Source organism: Sinohyriopsis cumingii, chromosome 6, assembly GCF_028554795.1.
Source record: "Sinohyriopsis cumingii isolate HCF-2022 chromosome 6, ASM2855479v2, whole genome shotgun sequence".
NCBI classification, from domain to species: Eukaryota; Metazoa; Mollusca; class Bivalvia; order Unionida; family Unionidae; genus Sinohyriopsis; species Sinohyriopsis cumingii.
This window is the reverse complement of record NC_142966.1, coordinates 54,432,936-54,449,171: the sequence shown is the minus strand read 5'-3', so window position 1 is coordinate 54,449,171 and position 16,236 is coordinate 54,432,936. Positions and strand designations below refer to the sequence as shown.

The following is a 16,236-nucleotide window of genomic DNA, read 5'->3' as shown; positions in this document are numbered from 1 at the left end:
CGGCAAGCATTTACAAGAAATCTTTGTGATAAGTTGTCTGGGATTTGCATTTTCTGTAAAATACCTGGGTAGATTTGGAGAGATAGCTTGGTTGCAATCAATGCTGGTTCATTCATGACCTTGTTACGGTATTGAATATTATGACATGCTACAAAATGGTTTTTATGTGTAATTGATGTGATGATTACAGAAGAGTGATCGGTAGCTTTATTTTTGCCCTGAGAGATTGTACATGGAAATCATTTTACAACTGACTGGATGCTGAATTAAAGTTTGAGGCTGCCCTGAGGTTTGTATACACAGCTTTCAGAAAATCTCATTATTGAATGGAATAGAGGTTAATCAGTTAAATTAGCTTTTGTTGTAGCTGTAGATAACTTGATACATCGTTGACTGAAATATACAAAGTCATACATTTATATTAAAAACTTTTGCAAGGTAATTTTTGTTAGTAGCATATTGTCAAACATCTCTGTTGCAAATGTCAGTTACTAAAATTGGACATCTTTAATCTAATAATTACAAGTATTTAATTTTAATAATTTTTTAAGTAATACTTGAAACTTGTTGGAGAAAATGATAATTATGATACTCTAACATAAAATAATTCCTAAAGTTTTGTGCAAATTTTGATTTCAATATTTTTTTAACCTTGTTTTTAGATGGCACCATATGGTTGGGCCCAGGGTGTGCTGAGTGAAGTACCATTAAAGGCTAATGCATGAATTGACCTCCTCCCCATCAGATTTTTAAAATGTTTCTCTGATAATTTGTATAGAATAATAGTGGGTGAAAGATATTACGATAATTATTTCATGTACAAAAATTTAAAAATGTAGTCTGTAACAAAATATCTAAATCATTTCAATGTGACAAATAAAACGGGGACAAAAATTTAAAATGTAGTCTGTAACAACATATTTAAATCATTTCAATGTGACAAATAAAACGACAAAAATTTAAAAATGTAGTCTGTAACAACATATTTAAATCATTTCAATGTGACAAATAAAACTGGGACAAAAATTTATGTAGTGAAGTTATATTTCAAATATCTTCTTGTGTATCAGCTAACATGGATTGGAGGTAGGTAAGCTTGGTACAGTTCTGAGCTCTTTGCCAACAGGTGATCTTTTTTTAAAACTATGGGGTTTTTTCTGCCATGATTAAGCATTCAAGACCTACATTAAGTTGTGTGATAGAATGTAGAGCTCTGAATTTTAATTGGATCACAATTTCAGCAGTTTTGGTTAGGAAGTTGTATTTATGAATTACTGGTATACCTTATATTGACCAGGAGAGATATGGTGGTATGTCAGAACTCATGGGAATGTTATGTCAGTAACATGCCGAATTGACTTACTTGCAAATACTTTTTGATGTTAAAGTATTAAAATTAACAATATCTGGGACTTTTGTTTTTAATGTTCTTCTTTGTTTTTCCCATTATTATTAAATCGACAATAAAACATTTCCCTGTTGCCTGTAGAATTTGGAGATTAAAAATTTGTAATAATACCATAAGTACTTGTGTGAAAGTCAGGCTTATCTGAAAACTTCATAGACGCAGACCAGTCATGGCACAGTGTGCTAGTAGATCTTGGTCTGTGCATTTTGTTAGGACTAATCAGTTGAACAAACACTGACCCTAATCTGCCAGCACATTATGCAATGGCACATCAGGGTCTATGTTGTTAGGTATTTGATTTGACATGCATGAAAGTACATACATTACTCCTCCATAAAAATGAATCATTTTACAATGCTGCAAGTAATGCTGCAAGAATAAATATTAGAGCTGTAGCACTTTAGGTACTGTATACACTCATGTACAAGTCAAATGAAACTGCAAACACCATAGTCTAACCTGCCATTGGATAACATACCAGCAGGTCAGGGTCTTTGTTTATTTTGCTGATTACTTCTAACAATCTACATCAACCCAGATCTGCCAGTGTATGATCTGATGGCAGATCTGGAATCTGTGCAATTTGCAGTTGGACTCGAGTTTCGTTACCCCAAAATGTTGTCATTATTATATGTACATATACAGTTTTTCTAATGCAACTCGTATATTCCACACAATGAACAAATAGTTTGAATGCGAAGATTTTCTATGTAACAATTAAGTTTTAAAATTTTTGGTCATTATTATAAAAAAATTTCCTTGCATTCGTGAATTTTCACAATGACAAAATGTATATCAAAATTGAGTTGTGCTGATCCTTGTTTTGTTTCCCAGAGGATTTTCGGACCTCATGTTGGAAGGATTTAAAACAGGCTTCTATTGAAAGTTCGTGGAATAGCCAGTTATGACTAATTGGTTCACTTCATAATTTATTCTTTCATCACTGAATACTCAGCATAGTTCCAAAATCAATCCTTGGAACTGGGCAGTAATTGTGTTTGTCATTGATTATCCTGCATGCATTTTTTCCTTATAAACTGATAAGATTAAGATGCATGTGGAAATGTGACGATGATCGTAAATTATGCTCTATGGAGAATTTGACAAAAATTGATCTGGAAAGTAGTTGAGGTTAGAATGTTCACAAAATTCTCAATGCCATCTTTGCATTTGGACTTCATATTAATCCAGACTTGGTATACAAAAAAATTTGTCCCTTGAATGACATTTGTAATCATGGATGTACAGCATAGATGCAGATTGATGCCAACAATGATTTCAAATTGTCTTCCCTTGACCAGATTGGTTTAGGTTTAAATTCTACCACAGGAGTAGCCCAGAATGTCCATGATCATATGCCAATGGGCAAGGTACTTGACTCCAGTTGCCTTGGGACAAGATGATCATCTTGTGTTACTGTGCCATACAAAACCAAACCAAACCAAATAAAGTCTTTCAGAGCTTCAAGCATTGTTTTGTGACTCAAGTCAGCCAATTAGAGTGTAGCAAAATCTGTGTACCATACAATCTGACAGAAATGTTGATATCTGCATTTCAGAAATACTTGAATCTTTTGCAGTGCAAGAGAAGCATGATTGAGCTGCTGTTTTCATTGCATCATTGCTTCCTGTAGTGAATTAAATCTCAACATTTCCTGGTCTCGTGTCTTAGCCCAAGGATTTCACTTAATAATGATAACCTAGAAAATGAACAAATTAGGCAGTGTATTAAATCTTCCTACCAGAAGCATTTAAATTTTGATATTTATCATTTATTTCTCACCTTTGGCAAAGTTATGATTTGATTTTCTTTCATTTTTGGTCTTCTCAAATTTTATTGCTGATTTGGTCTTGTTTGTGTCATAGTAATACGAATAGGTTATTTAGTGCTGAGGCGATTGGAGTAATGTATATTGCTTAATGGACTTGCAACGGTAGCTGACCCGGACTGATCTAATTAAAGTATTTGATGAATCACACTTTTGGTCACGAGTCAATCATGTTAGCAACCAGGTCACTGTGCCTCCTTTAGTGACACAAAATTGGTTCAGGTCAGATTGTCTTGACTGGATGCTTGTTGTGATCTCACAAGATGAAATCGAGACCAGACCTATTACTACATATATATGCTTATAAGTAGATTCCAGCTACAAACAAGATATGCATCAGCAGACCAGGTTCTGTGTTAACAAATTGAATGGATTCAGATCTGCAAGCATGGTTGAGGATATGATGGGGTGTCCTCTCATTTGAGGGCTGTATAAGAGGGGGACAAACTGATGGAAATGAACAAGCTTGGTTGAGGATATGATGGGGTGTCCTCTCATTAGAGGGCTGTATAAGAGGGGGACAAACTGATGGAAATGAACAAGCTTGGTAGAGGATATGATGGGGTGTCCTCTCATTAGAGGGCTGTATAAGAGGGGGACAAACTGATGGAAATGAACAAGCTTGGTAGAGGATATGATGGGGTGTCCTCTCATTTGAGGGCTGTATAAGAGGGGGACAAACTGATGGAAATGAACAAGCTTGTTAGAGGATATGATGGGGTGTCCTCACATTAGAGGACTTTATAATGGGGACAATCTGATGGAAATGAACAAGCTTGGTAGAGGATATGATGGGGTGTCTTCACATTAGAGGGCTTTATAATGGGGACAATCTGATGGAAGTGAATAAGCTTAGTAGAGGATATGATAGGGTGGATTTTCATAAGAGGGGTCTTCTAAGAGGAGGATCACTGACTGATTAAGAACAATTTATAGATTGTAGTAATTCTGGTTACACAGATGCAAGGTGGCTTGCATGCAAGGGCTGTATAGACAGGTTCTTTGCTTTTTTATTAGATCAGAAATTGGCAATTCTTGTTCTACATGCACTAACAAAGCTGCTGTGAATTTTAATCTTGCATTGATGGATGGGAAGTTGATCAGGCAGAATGTTGCAACACTTTTGTTACAAAAAACATTTTTTGAATTGAAAAAACGAAGTATTTATGATGTGATGTTTTGCTTTGTCATGGAAATAACTGCAAGAATGATTTTAAATTTTCTGCATACATGAGTCAATGAATAGAGGTTATTGATTTTGAATGATGCATGTGCTTGCCGAGTTTCTTCTGCAAATGTGATCTTCATTCTGTTTAATCAGAAAGAATATTTGGACTGTTTTGGTCCATTGGGAAAATGCGACAGTGGATGTGTTTGTTAATGATTCCAGATAGCATCATGAATGGGTTCCTATGGGAGTGTGGATACAGGAGGAAAGTAATTGCTTATCTGATGTTGTTTTTATATGCCTACCATAAGGGGTACATATCATGTGCCTACCATAATGTACTATGTTTGTCCTTCTGTCTGTTACTAATTTGGTTTACATGGAATACCTTAGGTTGTTCACCATCTTTAGTTACCAGACTTTATTAATGGCCTGTACTTGAGCTAGGAAGAAAGCTTAACATTTTAGGGTCAATTAAAAGGTCAAGGTCACTGTGATGGAAAAGAAGAAAAATAGCTTCTGTACAATAACTTGAGTATTCCATCATCTACAGCTTCCAAACGTTGTGGATAATTTGCATTTGGGATAATTGGAAAAAAAACTTGGGTGTCAAAATGTCAAAGCTCAAGGTCACTACAACTGATAATAAAATAATAAAAAATTACTTCTGAACAATAATTCAAACTTGACACTATTTAAAGTGACCAAATATGTGGATAACTTACTCTTGAGGGTAATGAAGAAGTCCATTGATTTTGCGGTTGAAGCTCAAGGCCATTGTCCAGAAGAAAAGCAAGATATGTACAAAACATTTCAGTTATGTGCATAGAGGACTATTGAACATAGTATGGGCATATACTGTGTTAATTCTAAGAATTGAGAAGTGAGGCCCAAGAGTGTCTTCAGATTAAAAAGTTTTTTTTTATGCAAGAAAAATGTTCTTCACAGTTTCTTGATTATTCACTAAAATTCAAGCAGATATCATTATCAGCATCACCTGCCATGAGCCTTCCATGCAGGATCTGAAATCCTCATGCTTGAATAATGAGTCCCCTCTATAATCTATTTTGCACTTTTGCATTGGCATGTTTTCTCAGCCCAGGTCTCAACTTTGGAAATAAATACAGTGGTGTTTTTGCTATACATTTCACCTTCTCTCCTGGTCACCAACCAAAGCAAATCATAATCAAGAAGATATATCTGTCAGTCATTGGAACTGATTGTCTTGTGTATCTTTGGCAGTGAGCACACTAAGCCAGCTATAGATGGATTCAGTTCATTCAGTGTAAAATCATCCATAAATAGCTTTTATCTTTGCTTTAATTGGGGTCCATTTATGTGCCCTACAGGTGCTATAGAGGCAACTTTCTTTGAACAAAGATGAAAAGTAATGGTCAGTGGCAGTCTTAAATGAACTGTACAAATACATCATTTCTCTTGAGGTCCTTAACTATTTTCCAACAGTCTGTCTTACTAGAAGAATAGGTGCGGGGAAGATGCCACACTTTTTAACAAACTAACATATCAATCAATTGTTTAAACAAGAACAGAAATTTTCATGCACAAAGACAAACAGTTGAGAAAGAAGTAGGCATTCTATGAAAACTGTAAAGAAATACAGAAATTATGCACAAATCAGGTTTTAAATATTTGAGATGTTTTTCTTTAAAACTGTGAACTGAAATGGAAATAATACTGATGTGGGGGAATAATTCCAAATCTTCACTTTGAAATTAGTTTAAACTACATTTAAATTGCTCAGGATTGGGTTTTGGTTATAATTGATCATGTGAGTTTTAGTGTACGTGACCCATGATTTTTTATCAGACAGATATCTCATGTTTTCAGGCTTACTATAGTCCATATAGTTATAGGCAAATACTCATTTTGAAATTCTAATCATTTATTTAAAGCCATTTCCAGTGTATGAGAGTGAATATTAGAAGCTAAATAGAAAAGAACAACTGGAATCAGATTTGCTAGTTTTTTTTATATCTGGCTTAATTGTTCTGACATTTGGAGCACATTCACCATATTGTCAAAAAATAGTTAATAAATGGCACATTGTGCTACAGTATTCTTATTTGTATGGGTTGGTTTCCTTAATTTTACTTTTAGAAAAGCTGTTAATGGATCATGTACAAACATTGTCAAGATGAAGTTTCTCAGTTATAGGTGAAGGTATTACACTAAATTTTGTTTGTTTCACTTCTAATCATTTCACTTTGCTTTGACCATATCTTGGTACTTCTTATAATGCAGTTGAACAAAGTTTGTACAGTACTATCATCTCCACCTGAAACTGTACTAGCAGCAGCAGCATCTGCAAACAAGTCTCTGTGTTTCTGTGCTCTATTTATAGAGGAAGGTCATTTATGAAAGTTAGAGAGAGTAATGGACCTAAAATAGACCTCTAGTGAATGCCATTTCTAATTTTAATATAGTTAGATTGTGGAATTCTGATAGTAGCTTTGTGTCTATTCTGTCCCATTGATGTAATGAGAACCAGTTTATTGAAGTGGTATTAGATTTATAACATTTTAACTTGGATCATAAAACAGTCTGTGAGTTAAGTTAATACTGTTTGGCAAGAATGACCCTTTTGAAAACTTTGTTGGTTTTTAGTCTTTAATGTAGGTTGCGAGGCCTTTTAAAGTCCTTTATTTTCATGGTTTCTCTGGATGCAAGCTAAAAGGGGAACCCCGAGTGAGACAGTGGTCTAAAGTACTCACTGCTACAGATCACTGCCAAATTATCACCTCTGCCTGCATGGGTTAGAGTCTTGAGCTTGGCCATTTTGGGTATGTAAGAAAGCTTGCCAGTAGCTTCTCATGGGTATGTGGTTCTTCCTGGACAGCATCCAATCATGAAGATGTTTTAAAATATACTAATTATGTTACTATACCATCAAATATGTTCATGTCCATCCTTCATTTGTTGTCTGTTGGCATACATTTGTTAATAATACTCCTAAACTACATTGATATTCTGGTAACAGCTACTTCTTAAAGGCTGATCAGATTAACTTGGATTTTTCACGAAAAGACTGTTTATGACATCTAATTGGTCCCAAATTAAAATAGTGCCAGTCTGATATTCAATATTGCCACCACAGTAGCCATCTTGAAAATCTTGTTACTGCTGCTTCTTCTGAATGGATGGTCATATCAGTATGGGTTTTACTAAACACTTTGCATGATGTATAGTTTGTCCTAATGAAAATTATACCAATCTAACATCCAATATGGCCACCATGGCAGCCATTTTAATGATCTTGAGTAGAAAGTCATATTGATGTGAGGTTTTCACCAGAACATTTCTTGTGATGTCCAGGTGGTCTTAAATGAAATGGTGCCAATCTGACATCCAATATGGCCACTGCAGCAGCCAACTTGAAGAATCTTGTTATTGATACTCCTAAATGGAAAGTCATATCTTGAAACTATTATTTCTACTCCTGATTATTAATGCAAGATGTTATCTGTCTAAACTAAATAAAGTAAAACATACAGTAATATAATAAATGTACCATCTGACAATTTATATAACACTGAGGCTGTAGATAGAGTATTAGTAATAATTTGTAAGCTGTAGGTTTCTGAAAGTGTTTTGTCTGTCTGTTTTCTGGTTGATGTTTTGATTAGTGTTGACAAATAAAGATCAAAGACTTAGTAATATGAGTCATGATGCAAATATGTTATATGTGAATTCATGTTATAACAAAGCATGTTTGTTGTATGATTTTGCCTTTAGTGGGGTTTTGCTTTAGTGGGGTTTTGCTTTAGTGGGGTTTTGCTCTAGCAAGGTTTAATGGTAATAATTTGTTAATATGCATGGTTTCTTGTAGTTAATGATCTGCACTAATTATGTTATCAGTGAATTGTATATACAGTGTACAGAGAGCCTGATTGTCATCAATAATGGGATATTTAAATGTCAGGTTTTCAAAGTTTGACTAACTTAACATGCTGAACAAACCTGCTGACAGCTTATAATTTTCAGTTTATTCAGATAGGGACAAAATAGCATCAAACAGTGTTACACCATGCTGTTGGCTTTAGTAGACATTTAATCACAAATTCTGTCAAAAAATATGCTTGTAGAATTGTTTAACTAATAAACTCTCTTAGGACATTAGCTAAATGGCAGGCATTCAGTACGTTGAGAATGTTTTTCATGATTTATAGAGCTAGATGAATAGATGTATCGTAATGCATAGCAAAAGCCTAATAATTGATCCATGCATTCCAGGAGTTGTGCTATTTCCCACTTTGTACTCATATAGCGGTATCAGTTTCGTTAATTAATACATAATTCATAATAAAATGTTTACATCACAGAGCCTATAGTAGTTTCAGTGCCTGTTTAATGGGATGTACAACTTAATTGTCTAGTAATAACTAGTTCAGATGCATGTATCCAATAAATCATCATAGAAACCAGATACTAGCAGATGATAATGGACTTGGAACATACTTAACTTTCAACTGTAGTAACATATACTTCAGTAGACTGCATAATCAGAATGGAAGCAAAGTGAATGATCTGCTTTGATGAGCTTTAAAGAGGCTTTTGCTGGGCTTGTGTTTCACTGGAATGACAAATGTATACACTTGGCTTAAATCAGACTGAAATCATTTTATTTTCTTTCTATAGATTAGAACTTCCAAATTTTGAGGTGCTATGGGACCTTTGTAATTGTTTTATTTATTGAAGATTGCATGCAAAGAAAGGTTATCCTCTGAGACAGAAGGTATTTCTGTGATGCCAGACATTTTGTGGGATATTTATTTAAAACAGACCTATCAACAGCAGTCAGGAGTTGCTATTTATTTTTAATAATCCCAGTGGACCACTGACCACTTAGATTATTCAGCTAGTTGATAGTTATTATGTAATGATGTTTGCAGGCTTGCATATGGAATTCTTACTGACTGAAACCTTATACTTTGGCATTTAACTCTGCTTTTTATTTTGTTATCATTTGCAAATTAATCGTATTATCAGTTTTTTATTTTGTGCCATATAAAAAAAACTCAGCTGCGACTCGACATTAGCTGTTGAAATGTGTATTCAGATTTTGACAATCTTCAAGTTGATTTGCAATGGAGTTTATGGTGTGGCGTAGTTGACAAGTCACTTTAACTTCTGGTTGATTTGCTTTTGTTGTGATTTAAGAAGCTTGCCTTTATAGATAACTCTGTCAGCACAAGTTTGAATCTCACCATGACCATCATTGGTATGTGAGAAAATTTGCCAGTAGCTTCCTGTTGGTTAGTGGTTCTTCCAAAGTTCCACCTCCACTGGCTATACTGGATGCCATGCATAGCCTACTACGTGATGAAAACTAGTCACATCAATCGAATAAACAAACATCCATAATGGCTGCCACAGGGGCTAATCTACCATCAGAAGTCGATATAAAGGTGTTCTACTTTGGTGTATATTTTACTACTCTCACAAGCGAATCAACATAACTCACAATCATCGTTGTGCAGTGTTATGCTAATACTGATCAACATTTAAATCCATTGCGAAGATGAAAAAAATATTTTAAAATGTCCATAATCTTGCTGCTTGATTTCGCTATTGCGTGATTATGTGTTGTGTTGAAGTTTATGGTTATTTTGCCTGATTGTTTTATAGATGTTAATGTTTAATTATTGATATGGCTGTAGCTTGCCTGACTGAACACATTAGACTGGCAACAATTAATTATTTACCTGCAAAGATAATTACAAATCAATGAGGATCCAAGATGATGTCAAAGAAGATAAATGAGTAGGGCTGTTGCAGTATTGCATGTCAGTTACATAACATGCCAAATGTACTTACTTATAAGTAATGTAAAACTGCAAAGAACATGGATCCTGATCTGCAGTTGCATAATGTGCCTGAAGATCAGGGTCTATATTGTTTGTTATACTGATTTCTCCTAACAAAAAGCACAGACCCAGATCTGCAAGGCCATTATTTGATGGCAGATCTGGGTCTATGCAGTTTGCAGTTGGACTCATAAGCAAATATATAAGGTATTGAAAGCAGGATTTCACATCAAGAAAGGGACAGAGATTGCAGGTAGCTTGATAGATAAGGACATATAGACAGTGGCATTTCTCAGTGCCTGCTAATTGCTATAGGTTACCAGTCAGTTGCTAAGTGCATTTCTTATGCATGTGTTGGCTTTTGTAAGAATGTTTTTTTTTTAAGTCTTCAGCTTGATGTATTGCTAAATGTATTGTTACCAAGAGATGCCAAACTTTGCTGATGAATTTTCAAACTTATGCCAAAATTAATCCATTGGAGTCAAATCTTTTATTCTAGAGTTTCAAACCTGTGTTCCATGTTGACTTAAGAGGGTCAGTCATATGTAACCCTTTAGTTTCATTAAGGTCATATGACCCTTAACTTGACTACTATTAAATGCCTAGAAGGCACCACTTTTGCTTTTTTTCAGTTCTTGAATTTTTTTATTTTTATTGAGGATGTTTCTGATTAGAGTGCTGGAGATTACACAAAATCACAATCCTGTACACAAGTTTCATTAAAATTTCGGTTTCATTGGTACAACCATTTTGGAAATAAATATTGTTTACAAATGATCTCTTTGGTACTTAATCCTTTGGGCGATTATTTTACAGCCTACACATACTTGTAACATCACCCTCTTTGTAAGAGGGGTGGTTAACTGGATTTGGCTGGCATTATCTAGAGGATGACCTCCCTCGATATTATATCCTGGTGGGAGTGGCAGAAGATTGGAATTTGAACAGAGAACTGAACGAGATTACTGGGAAGAAATAAAGCAATATGAGCCACACTTTGACAAGAAAATAACAAATTTAACTAGAACAAATTAATAACAGAAATTCCAGATCAAGTTAGATTATATTAATAGAATTTAATAGGTTTGTGTAATTTGGATTTATTTCATCATCATAACAGGAGGTGAAAAGAGCACAATGTCCACGACCGATATGCATCACCTTCCTGTCTGGACCTATATCAACATCTCCTAGTTCATCCTTTCTAAGCTCTATGCTTTGCCCCTTTATGGACTTTCTGGTCTTTTTATTCTGACCTTGTCCTTCTTTTCCCAGGACTTCTGTCTTCAGATGGGGCCCAGAGTGGCCTAGTGGTATAAAGCATAAAACAAACAATCAAATAATACAATATTTCATGAAACTAAAATTGCATACCTTATTGCTGTTCTCTTTAAGAACTTGTGCGTACTAGCACTAAGCCTTGTCTTTCTTTTTACAAGACGGCCACCTGGTCCCTTTCTTGTTTAACGAGGAAAGTACTATTCTCTTTAGGCTTTCCATGGAGTTGAGACTCTTTCCTCTTTCAGGAGATTTTGGACTAAAGAATTTAGAGTAAGTTCGTCACTTTAAAGTCTGATTGCTCTAAAGTGTACACCTTAATTTATTCTGCCCAATTGTAGGCAGCGGTCCCTAATTTTTCCCAAAGAAATAATTCCTTTCATCAGGTTTAGACAGCTCGGAATCTGTGAATATTTTGGATGATTTCATTTATTAAAGACAATAAAAGGTGAGAAGAAATGGACTTTTATTGAATTTCTACAAATTCGTGGATTTTATTATTACTAGAAACCACAATTTTAAATAACTACTGAATAATAATCCATCTATATTGATAATAGGAATATCTTTCCAATCTTATTCAATGAAAATGGATTGGTTTTTCAAATCCACAAAGTAAATAATTAAGCAGATTTGAATAAAATAAAAAAAACTGAAATGCAATTCCTTTCATCATTAAGAAAATGCAGTAAATCTTGTGGATGCAATGGATTAGCAATGTTTTGAAACTTTTCAATTTTTGTTCCAAATTGTGATTTAATTTCTCTTTCATTTCAGATGAGCTGAAATCAGGAGGGATTTATATTTATATATGTCATTCATACAGCTAGGATACAATCAAAGACTTTGAGGTAAGTTATTTTCTTTAAAAATGATCTAGATTTCTGTATCAGTGTATGTTTTTTTTATTTCAGTGTGGTTTTTAATTGGCAAAATATTAATTGCTTTGTTTATCTGGATAATACTCTGAGCATATTTGACCTTCAGAATCCAGAAACTGTCTTGTCGTTTTGTCAAGAAAAGTGAAGATAAAAATTGATTAGTGTGCAACAGACAAAACATGTAAAAAACAGTAAAGTGCTAATTTGTTGGTTGCTTTTAGAAAGATGGATCACTATTTGCATTGAATTTGACATCTTAGGCTGATGTTGTGACCAAGGACGGATGGTTTGAAGCTGAAAAACTAGTGCATCTTTTATTGATTCCTCATTAATGATTCCACACAGCACTACCTGCCTTCAGGTTGTGTCACCTGTCATGGGAAAATAGAACTGAAAGACAGATGGAGGATCACCATGTCATCAGACATTACATGGCTTTCCTTCCTTGTTAGCTAGTCTGGAAGGCTTAATCCCCAAACAAACTTTGTCATTAAAGAAACTCATGTGCAAATAATTGTTCAGTTTTGTATTTTTTTTTCTCATTCTTTGATTTGTTGGTTCAGCATTGTTTTTCCATTTCTTTACATTAGTGGCAAGGGATTCATGGTCATCCAATAATCCAAACAGCTGCCTAGAAATGAATGTTTGCAAAACCCATTTGTGACATTTACTGCTGAAGATACCAAACTGCTAGATCTTACGAGTTGGTATTGCTCATCTATCAAACATGATCTGGCCATATCAGTCACTATGGTATTTTTGTTTGCCAGTGTTCAATGTTCCTGTTTTTAATTTGATGAAAGTTTTGGTTTCTTTTGCTGTTAGATTTCAGATGTTAAACTTGTCTTCATTTTGATCCCAGTGGTAAATGAAATACCGTTATTATTGTGCCCATGAATTAATTGATTTCAATACATCTTCTATTTTTACCTGCAAAAATCCTTCACCAAATAGAATGCTAGTTTCTTTAGTTTCTTTAGTTACAATATGTATGTATGTGTGTGTGTGTGTGTATGCAGTGTTTCCCTTTATGTACATTTGTGCATCAGGGACGCACGCTGGAGAAAATAGACGCACACATTTTGTTACCGTGCGTTTTTTTGACGCAAAGGATTTTCATAATATGATCATGATTTATTTAATACCCAATGCATTGGACGATGGATGGCATCGTATATACTTCGTGTATAGGCATTGACTGGTTCCCCGCTTTGTTTGCTCCCTGCCTTGCGCTCCTCTATTCGTATAGCAAAGTGCAACGCAGGGAACATATAAAACAATGAACCAGACTAGCATAGGCAATGTTATGATGGAGTAGCTTCCCCTAATCTCATGAGCTTCTTGTGATTTCCATCGAGCTCAGCAAGCTGTTCTAGATATTTAACATCAAGGCTCGTTGCACTAGAAAGTGATCTCCAGATTAAAACGTCATGCACTAAAAAGCATTAGCGAAGAAAGTGAAAGAAGCAGAATACAGTAGAGTAACTGTAGATCTAACTTTAATGAAAAATGGAGAAAATTATTCCCTTGACTGGAATATTCATTATGATTACCGGTGTGACTTCTGATCGCATGATTGCAAAGACTGCAAAAGTGAATAATCCTTTCATGACAGGATTTTAAAATTTTTAAAAATAGGCCCTCGTTCGCCATAAGATATCTGAGAACACATTATAACCTAAGACATTATTTCACAACAAAGAAATCAGTAAACTTGCAGAGACAAATGCATTATTTTGATTACAAAGTCAGCGGGTCATTGCAGATTTTGTTGATTTTTAACTTTTACTGCAATAAAAGAAAGTTCTTAAAGTTCAAGTGTAACTTATTAGAAAGAAGATGAATCAGTATCCTCCTTGATATTTGGATAAATGTGTTCTAGGACGAAGCACAATGAAACCTATGATAGTACACATTTGATGAAAGGCAGTAAATTAACTCCCATTTGGTTAAAAAGATTTATTTGGCTTTTTGTATTGGCTTATATGTAATGTGTTGGGCTATAATATTGTTGAGGAGACTGTTAAAAGTACGACTTTAAAAGAAAAATAAACTAATAAAATTATTCTTTGAATGGACAATGTATTTGTTTGTTAACTGTGCATGTTGGTGTATTTGTATGTTTAGAGAAAGAGAGAGAGAATGTTGTGCAAGTTGCAATATCCTATTTCAAGCTGAAAAAGTACGAGTCGTATGAAAATTTGTCAGTACATTTTTGACCCCCACATCTTTTATTTGACCCCCAGTTTTGACACCTAGGTTTTTTTTGTACCCTCAATTTTACACCTCTGGGGGATACACAGTGTATGTATGTATGGATCGATGTATGCAACGATGCATGTATGTATGGATTAATGTATGTATGTACAGATCGATGTACATATGTATGGATCAAATATCAGTGGATGCATGCATGATTGCATAGGTTGACTAGCAAATCCGCACAATACTAGCCATAACATATTTGGTAAATGTAAGTTTATAAGGTAAAACAAAAACCATGTACATTTATGGTTGGCCATCCATCCATATTTGTAGGTGCTAACCCTAGCACTTTTTCCCCCAAAGGGTTAACAAAACAAAGAAAAAATTACTAGTAAATAATAAAAAAATTGAAATAATTTCCAAAATGTATTTATGAATCTAATTGAGCTGATTTTGCCCAGTACTTGGATTGCTTAGTGCATTATATATATGCTAACCATTATAATATATATATATATATATATATATATATATATATATATATATATATATATATATATATATATATATATATATATATATATGTTGTTAAAAAAATGGTACCTACTCTAATTTTAAAACTAATGCAATAGGAAACACATGTTTTTTGTGTGCCTAAAATGTGATGATAAATGAATTGTCTGTCCATTAGTAGCACTTTTGTTTACTCAGTATCATGGGAACCCTTTGAGATATTTTCATGAAACTTGTGCTTTTGTATGATGACTAGACATGAAGTCCAGAAACCATGGAAACTGATCAGTATTTTAAACATTACCTCATTTTTGTTACATTATATATACAATCTGCATTTTATATTTTCTGACCTGTTCAATATGTCTTCATGAAAAATGTTATGAAGTTGTATCATGTCAGGAGTTTATATACCATATATAATCTGGTTTAGTTAGGTAAGTACATTGAGTTTCATTACAAACTGTGTCCATACAGCACACTCTTCTGAAGTCAATATGCCCTGAGCCATCTGAGGTCTCTTCATGAAGATTGCATTGTATTCACAAGGGTTTGTGCCCCATATAATGTTTTTGGTTGGATTAGCAAATTTGGAATTTTATTATAAACTATGTCTGTCTTTCTGTCTGTCTGTATGGGCTTTGTCACCTAAACTTTGTCTGTCTTTCTGTTTGTGTGTATGGCTTTTGTCAGATTATTTGTATAGAGCAGTGTGCATTCTGTAAGCACTTGCTAACTGACAGATCTAGTGCATTTAGTGATCATTAGAATAAGTAACTTTAATCCTTCCTCTCTGTCTGTCTCTGCTTGGATATACTGTTGAATTGTTCTTCTTACAAAGATACTACCCTTGCATTAAATTGAAGCCATGTAATTCAGTCAGCTTTGAATAATCCGAATGAAAAATAAAAAAAATTCTGTTGGTAGTAGCATGCGAAGAGCTGTGATTTAAACTGTTATTATGGCCAGCAGAAAAATGTCTCTATTGACATTGGAGATGCTTCTCAATCATGTTCTATTTTGTTGTTATTTGCCATGCCAATTCTCAATAAGCCTTGTATTATGAAGCTTTTATTTAATTTTATGAGTTTTTCACTTTATTCCATCGATCTGTGCTGATGAGTCAATTT

The 16,236-nt window shown here is 34.2% G+C and overlaps 1 protein-coding gene across 1 annotated transcript in view; it reads left to right on the top strand.

The window, feature by feature from the left end:
• LOC149796957 (teneurin-m-like) overlaps positions 1 to 16,236 on the top strand; it is a 432,723-nt gene that overhangs the window by 57,897 nt on the left and 358,590 nt on the right. Inside the window, exon 3 of the mRNA XM_089961631.1 lies at positions 12,285 to 12,358. The gene's annotated coding sequence lies outside the window, so the exon portion shown is untranslated. The remainder of the gene's footprint in view (positions 1 to 12,284; positions 12,359 to 16,236) is intronic.